Source organism: Elephantulus edwardii, unplaced genomic scaffold (genome assembly GCF_000299155.1).
Source record: "Elephantulus edwardii isolate Elephantulus edwardi_28Jun2011 unplaced genomic scaffold, EleEdw1.0 scaffold00045, whole genome shotgun sequence".
Taxonomy (NCBI): Eukaryota; Metazoa; Chordata; class Mammalia; order Macroscelidea; family Macroscelididae; genus Elephantulus; species Elephantulus edwardii.
In genome coordinates this window covers 16,235,628-16,243,682 of record NW_006399795.1, presented here as the reverse complement: position 1 = coordinate 16,243,682, position 8,055 = coordinate 16,235,628, and the positions used below count along the sequence as shown (strand labels likewise).

General features: G+C 37.8%; 1 protein-coding gene across 1 annotated transcript in view; it reads right to left on the bottom strand.

The window, feature by feature from the left end:
• The window catches only part of GNB1 (guanine nucleotide binding protein (G protein), beta polypeptide 1), a 51,518-nt gene extending 46,009 nt beyond the window's left edge, over positions 1-5,509 (bottom strand). The window contains exon 1 of the mRNA XM_006885826.1: positions 5,466-5,509. The gene's annotated coding sequence lies outside the window, so the exon portion shown is untranslated. The remainder of the gene's footprint in view (positions 1-5,465) is intronic.
• Between the last annotated feature and the right edge of the window lie 2,546 nt (positions 5,510-8,055).

Here is an 8,055-nt window from a genome sequence, read left to right as displayed (position 1 = left end):
ACTGGGGGAGGGAGTGCAGTGGGCGGGGAGAAAAGTGCAACAATGAATGAATGGAAATCCAAAATCTCTGTAAATGTTCATTGAAATTAATTAAAAAAAAAAAAGAAAGAAATACAGTGTATGCTAGGAATGGCCTCCAGGGGTTTGGTTTTGATATAATGTTTTAATAAATAAATTATATTATGTTCATAAAAAAAAAAAGCAGCAGCCAGATCTGTGGACAGAATCCACAGCGTCTTATATAACTTGCCTATTAGTTATAACACAAACAAAACAAAATTATTTTATCTAAGATACTCCATCCTCCTACACACAAATGTGCCCAGCCATGGAGGGAACAGCATCAAATGTTCAAGTTCTAACTTTATTTCCTCAAATCCATAATCTAGAAGTTAGATTTTTCCTGTTATTTGAAGGCCATGGTCAAGGTCTTTTTATTCTTTTATGAAAATTATTTATAGTCTGTTTTTAAAACGTATCTTTAAAAGTCTCGTATTTCAGAATTTATGAAAATGACATATTACAAGCATATATATAGTATGCACTAAAACTTTAAAAATTTTGAAAATTCATGCTATTCTAAATATTTTTAAATATTTATATAATTTAAAGAAAATAAGCCCAAATATTATTTTAAAGTTAGAAAAATTCTTGAACTAGAAAGAATCTAAAAATTAGTCCAATTCCTCATTCTAGCCAAGAAAGCTCCTCAATTATCCTGTATTCTAATCCAAACAGAGTTCTAGTGGCCTTCTGGTAAGAAGCTAATAATCCAAAGGCATGTGGTTTGAATCCATCAGCTGCTCTGTGGGATAAAGATGGGCAATTTCCTCCTGTGTAATTTATAGCCTCTGTAAACCCTCTGGAGGGTGAGCTACGAGTCAGACTTGAGGGCACTTAACAATAACTAATCCAAACACTCCTAGCCGGGTGATGGAAACCTATACACTTCACATTTAGAGAAACTGAGCAAACAGCTTAGTCCCTACCTCTGCATGGTGTTTAGGAGGGAAAAGAGGAAGGAAAGGAGAGGTGTGGGTGGGCTACCAACTAACTCTGCAGACAATGACAGCTGTAATGGTGTTGTCAGGTGCCATCAAGGAGGGTATGACTCGTAGCAACCCTATGAACAACTGTCCTATCTTGTGCCAACTTCATCGTCTGTGACACACTGAGTCCATTGCTGCTGTCACTGTGTCAATTCACTTTGTGGAGGATCTTCCCCTTTTGCTGATTCTCTACCTTTCTAAGCATGCTGTCCATTTTCAAGGAATAGCCTCTAACAGTAATATGCCCAAAGTATGTGAGATGAAGCTTTGTTATCTTTGTTTCAAAGAAGCACTCTGGTTGTACTCTTTCCAAGACTTATCTGTTTGTTCTTTTGTCAGTCTGTGAGATGTTCAGTACTCTTCTCCAACATCACAACTCAAAGACATAAATTCTTCTGTTATCCTAGTTTACCATCCAGCTCTTAGAGGCATAGCAAGTGATTGAAAAGACCATAGCCTGAATCAGGCGCACCTTAGTCTTCTAGAATCATTGCTCCTCAGCATTTTGGAGAGGTCTCTGACAGTAGACTAGTTCAGTGCAGTATGTCTCCTGACTGCTGATACCAAAAGTACTGATTGTGGATCCAAGTAAGAGAAAATAGCTGACAATTTCAATCTTTTCTCCATCTATCGTGATGTTAGATGATGTTAGGCTCCTTGGAGAGGGACATCATGCTTGGGAGGGTGGAGGGACAGCGCAGGAGGGAAAGGCCCTCTATGAGGTGGACTGATTCAGTGACTGGAGTAATCGAGATGCGTGTATTGGAGACAGTGCGATTGGCACAGGACAGGGCAGAGTTTAGGGCTGTTGCACACAGGGTCACTATGAGTTGCAAGCGACTCAACAGCACATAACAACAACATCAACACGATGTTGCTCACTGGTCTGGTGGTCAGAATTTTTTGTCTTCTTGAAAGGTTTTCCTGGCCTCTCTCTGCCTCCATTCTTTTCTGAACCTGCCTTATGTGCTGTGAGGATGCAACAAAGGACAAAAGTACCTGAAGCCTTGACTGGCACATTCTGAATGTTACTAAGCAGGATTCTGTATAAAAAATGACAGAATTTTTAATCTGAAACAAAACTAATTAACAGCTATGAGAAAAGCCAAGTCCACCTGCCCCATTTCCTACCTAGAATCATTATAGCAGGCTTCCTGCAGAAATAAAAAATATGGGTAATAGTAGCAACTAGTCTAAGAATGACATGAAAACTGTTTATATAGCTTTTTTAAGAAATTTAAGGCCCTTTAGTGGGTCTCTCATAGCGTACCCATGCCAGAGTAAACTGTCAGCCACGGACCATTGCCTAGCCCCATTACCCATGGTTTGAGAGCATTGAAAGCGGCTGCACATTGGCATAAGAAGGTTTCTGCCTTAATAAGGACTTAAGCTACCACTCTGAAGGTGGATGGTTCAAATCCAAGTTCTCTACAAGAGAAGAATGACATTTACATGATGTGAAGAGATAGCTTTGGTAAGATATGTTCTTCACACTTAAGGGGAATTGTAATGTCCCTTTTCATTTTTGACCATTTTAAAGGTCATCCAAAGGATTACACGTAATGTTTGAAGTACGCTTCATTGTGAGTCCACAATTAGAGTCAGCTAACATGTATGCTTTGCTCAATTTTCCATATACTTTCTGGGACAGACAGGTTTTTATGGAAATCCTAATTTTATGATGGAAGGCCAAACAAATTGGAAATGTAAATTGTTTTTGCTTGTGTTGAGGATGTTTTTACACTACAATGAGAACTCCCATTCCTTGCATGGCTTGTGTCCCTCCAGAGGGTTTTCAAAGGCAGTATTGGTATGGGAGGAGACTGCACACCCTTCCTGCGGAGCAGGTGGTGGTCTTGATCCCCGTGCCTTGGGATTTGCAGCGCCCTTTTTTGCCACTAGGCCACCAGAGCTCCCTCACTTGACTTAGGATTTTAAAAGAAATCTGATAATTCTAGAAACGGATGAAAATACTACTTGTACTAGTTCAGGATATTTCACTATAAGCAAAGGCAAATGTGGTAGATGAAGTTCAGAAGATGTGTTTAGGTATAGGTAAGTGGTGAGAAAATTATGTTAATAGGGGTAAAAGGCCAGGAGACATATAACATTCTAGAGGAACGACAAGAAACACCTGAACATTAAATGCTAATGAGATCTTAAGTATACCAATCAAGAGGAGATTAACTATACAGGAGATACTTGAACATTAGATAGAAATGAGATATTAAATATGTCAGTTATTAAACTGGTTTTTAAATCAGGGTAACTCCAAGTATGTCAAAGTAGAACTGTTGTGCTTCATAGTGTTTTCCGTGGCTGTTTTTATAATAAATGGGTAGCTACAAAAAAAAAAATTACATAAAATTTTTATTTCTACTGGTTTACTATATTGTTTTTTAATTGTGCATTTTGTTATTGTTATTTAGGTGCCAACAAATCTAGTCTGAGTCATAACATCCCTATGTACAACAAATACCATCCAGTTCAGCTCTGCTGTGTTTAATTAACCCCACTGTGTTAATCCATCTCATGAGAGCTGTTATCTTTTTGTTGTTGTTGTTGAGCCTACACTTTATCAGCATGATGTCATTCTTCATGGACTGGCCCCTTCCTGACAACATGCCCAAAATATCTACGGCAAAGTCTCCCTATCCTCCCTTCTACAGGAACATCCCGCATGTACTTCATCAAGGCTTGGTTTGTTCTTTTGGCAGTCCGTGACACAGTGTGCATCCTCCATCAATACCACCATTCAAAGGCATCAATTCTTTTTCTTTTCTCCTTACTCATTACCTAACTTGCATGCACACGTACAAGGCAACTGAAAATAGCGTGGCTTGGGTCAAGCGCACGTTAATCCTCAGTGACATCTTTGCTTGCAAAGCATTTTAAAGAAGTCTTTTGCAGTTGATTTGCCCACTGAAATATGTGCATTTAATTTTTACTGTGGTACAAATGATATACAATGGCATGTATTTGAGTTGTACAATCTGATGTATTTTAATCTCTTTCTAAAGCCCTGTCTTTCTCATCTCCGAGACAACCATTAATCTGCTTTCTGTCATTATACATTAGTTCACATTCATCAGAATTTTATATGCATGTAATCATACAGTCTGCTCCGCTTAATTATGCAGAGATTTATCCACGTTGGTATGTGTCCTACAAGTCTTCATATGGACATATGCTTTGCTTTCCCTTGGGTATATAAATACCTAGGAGTGGAATGGCTAGATCATAAAGTATATGCTTAACATATGTTTAACATTTTAAGGTTCTGCATATAGCTGGCTCCATTTTCACTTTCCACACTAGTGAATCTTTTCAAGTGCTTATTTGCTATCTCTATTATTTTCTGATGACGCAAATCTGTGCAAATCACTTACCTTCCTCATTGGGTTGTTTTGTGTTCTTTTTGAGCTCTAAGCATTCTTTATATATCTTGATGAAAGTCATCTTAAAGATACATGATTTTCTAATCTTTCCAGCCTGTGGCTTATCTTTTCAATCTTTTAGTATCTTTCAAACAACAAAAATATTTATAAAATTAAATTTGTAAAGATTTTAAAAAATTATCTTTCATGTCACATCCAAGAAATCTTCACCTATCACAAAGTTGAAACAAATTTCTATTTTTTTCTTTTAGAAGGGTCCTAGTTGTAGGTTTCATATTTAGGTTTATGATTCATTTTGAGTTAATATGAAGTTCATCTCTTGCATATGGATATCCAACTGTTCCAGTACCTAACTATTTACTCAGTTTTATTTTGCTTTTTACTTTAAAATTATTTTGAATGTACCAAGAGTTGCCTGACTACTACAAAGAAGAGTGCACCCTCACCCAGATTCATTCACTGTTAACACTGATATTCCTTATGCGAACATTTCATACAAACAGATCTGAGGGGGTGGTTCTTAATCATGTGCTCTTTAATTTATTTATATTACTTCTAAGATTTGAAAGCTCTGGTGGTAGTGGCAAGAAGCTGCCCTACAATCCCAAAGATATGTGGTTCAAGGCCACCAGGTGCTTCACGGGAGAAGGATGGGCACTCTCCTTTAGTACAGGGTCAGCTGTGGGTCGGCTCCAACTTGCCAGTATGCAAGAACTACTAAGATTTTAATTGGAACAAATGGGCTCTCTTGTTTATAGTAAATAAAAAGTAAAAAATACTGTAGTCCCTCTTAAGACTTTAAAACTTTCAGATGAATACTTAATGGAAGCTTTTTAAGAAAACCTCTTTCGGAGGATAAATGTGGTCTGAAGACAAACTCTAAGCTTAAAAGGAAGGGAACAAAAAGGAACTTAAAAGGAACAAAACTACAGCAAAAGCCAGGTTACTGTAGTGAAACACCCAAAGGAATGTAAATATTGTACTTTAAAACTATGGGGCTCAAGTACAGTAAAATTACCTTAATTCAGAAGTACTTCTGATCTGGTCTCCAATGCATGTAAAACTGTAAAAAAGCAGAGAAAAGGTTGTAAGAAAGAATACTCTTTTGTTAGCTGTATGTTAAGGAGCATGTAGATTTAATTATTTTCTCTAGCACTATCTGACCCCACAAATAAAAAAATGATATTCAATTTATTTTTAAGAAAGAGTCCTTTAGGAACATCAAGGAAAAAAATGCCCATTTTAAAATTGAAAAATATGGTGATAGAGAGTTTGAGAACCCTGTTTAGAGAAAATCTACAATAACAAAAAAAAAATCACTACATTAAAAAAAACTTTTCATGGTAATCTTAATTTAGACTTTTCTCCCTTTTCAATGAAAATGATCTCACTTGAATTTCAAAGAAGTCTCTGGTTAACTCTTCTCTAAATTCTGGCATTTGAACATTAACTTTCTGTGTGTCCCCATTCTTGGTGCCACACTATTCCTTCTAATGCCTTAACTCGCAAATCTGGTGCCATGCAGACCAGGCAGACATGCCATGTAATCATGACAGAGATTACAATAAGGCCTATTTATTGGCTTTTGCCTATCCTGCTGCTGCAGTGGATACTGAGTTAATTCTAGATTTCTTCTAAATATCTACTTGTACTTTGCTATTAAAATTTTAACATTTAAAGATGTTTTGATCATTTATCCCAAATTAAGTCCACATTCAGACATTTCACAGGTCCCTACCTGATCCACCTAAATGCATCTTGTGAGTCTACAACTCATGGGCACGTATCCCTGAGGATCAGGAAAAGTAACAAAGTAAAATGTCCCCAGTTTGAAGTGTAAATTCTAAGGCACTGACTGAGCAAAACCATTTTACTTTGGAATTATGCTGCTTATTTCCAGTAAGCACATGCTCTTCTGGCAGCAGAAGGGGATGAGGAAGTGAGAAGTGAGAGAGTATAGATTAATCAGTGAATGCAAACCCGGGTAAGCCCTCTCATAGAGTGCCTTCATGTGCACAACAAGGTTTCACAAATTATGCAGTCAGAGGAGGAGGTTGAAAGTTGACACGACTGGTAGTTGAGGCCAGATCATTCTATGAGAGGCTGCCCTGTCTATTGTAGGAGTTTAGCAGAATCAAAACATTCAATCGCCAAGTGCCAGTAACATCACCTCCCCCCAGCTGTGACAACCACCAGATGTCCTCTGGATGGGAAATATGGTCCCAGTTGAGAAGCACTATTTAAGTGATTGTCACAATTATCCAAAGATCAGTCCTTTCCAGTATTTTCCATAGAAGAAAACCTTACCCAAAAAAGTACCTCACAGCTATTTTAAATGCCTATTTTACAATAGTTTACCAGGCTCCTACTGGTGACTCAATACTGAGCCATACACAGTGAAGGTCTCCTTTTCTTGCTGAAGAATACACCTTAGGGCCAGGGGGCTTGTCCCTATTCTGCTCAAAGCGGGTATAGTGACAGCTCTACCAGGAAACCTCAGCCTAGATTTGCCCAAGAGTTATCTAGAATGAGAATGATCTCATTTCTAGCTGAAAATAAGGCTGTTGTGGGTCACTGAGCGTGTTACAAATAACGTAATCCTAAGCAGGAGTGGCATCCACTTCCTAAACAACATGCCTCTGGAAACTCTGAACCTTGATAAATATCAATAGTTATATAAAGCCTTTTGTTCACAGGGTTGCTATAAAGGCAATCAACACCACCACAAGCTAAAAATGATGTGATCCTAACTGATTCGGCCCTGGACACGCTCACAAAAGTATGACACGGGCCATTCTGAATTAAACCATCATATGATCCATTACGCCAGGAATGAAATTGAGGAACGATGGTGTTGTATTCATAGTGAAAATGGTAGTTTCAAGATCTATCCTAAAGTACAGTGTTGTTATAGGATACTATCCATATACATACAAGAAGGCCTGTTAATATGACTATTATCCAAATCTATGCACCAATGACTAAAGCCAAAGAGGAAATGAAGATTTCTACCAACTTTGGCAGTCTGAAATTGACCAAACATGAAATCAAGATGCATTAGTAAAAATGGAATGCAAAAGTTGGAAACAATGAGGAAGGAATGGCAGAAAAGGATGGTCTTGGTGGCAGAAATAAGTTTGACACAGAATGACTGAAATTTTGTACATTCAATGACTCATTCACTGAAAATACCTTTTCAAAAACACAAAAGGGAAGCTGACACATGAACCTCACCTGACGGACTGCACAGGAATCAGATTGACTTATCTGTGTAAAGACTCACTGGAGAAAGTCACTATCAACAGTGCAAACCAGACCAGGTGCTCACTTTCAAAGAGACCATAAATTGCTCATGTAAGTTCAAATTTAAGCTAGAAACAAGTAAACCTAATCTACAAAACCCAAAATAAAACTTCTGGGTCTTTCTCACTTGAATTTAAAAATCGCCTCCAGGATGGAAAGAACCCAAGTGCCCACCAACAAACGAATGGATAGAGAAGCTGTAATGGCATACGACGCTGCATTGAAAAACAAGGAACTCATGCAATATTATTCAAAATGGGTGACCCTGGAGGACATTATGCTGAGTGAAGTATCTTAATCACAAA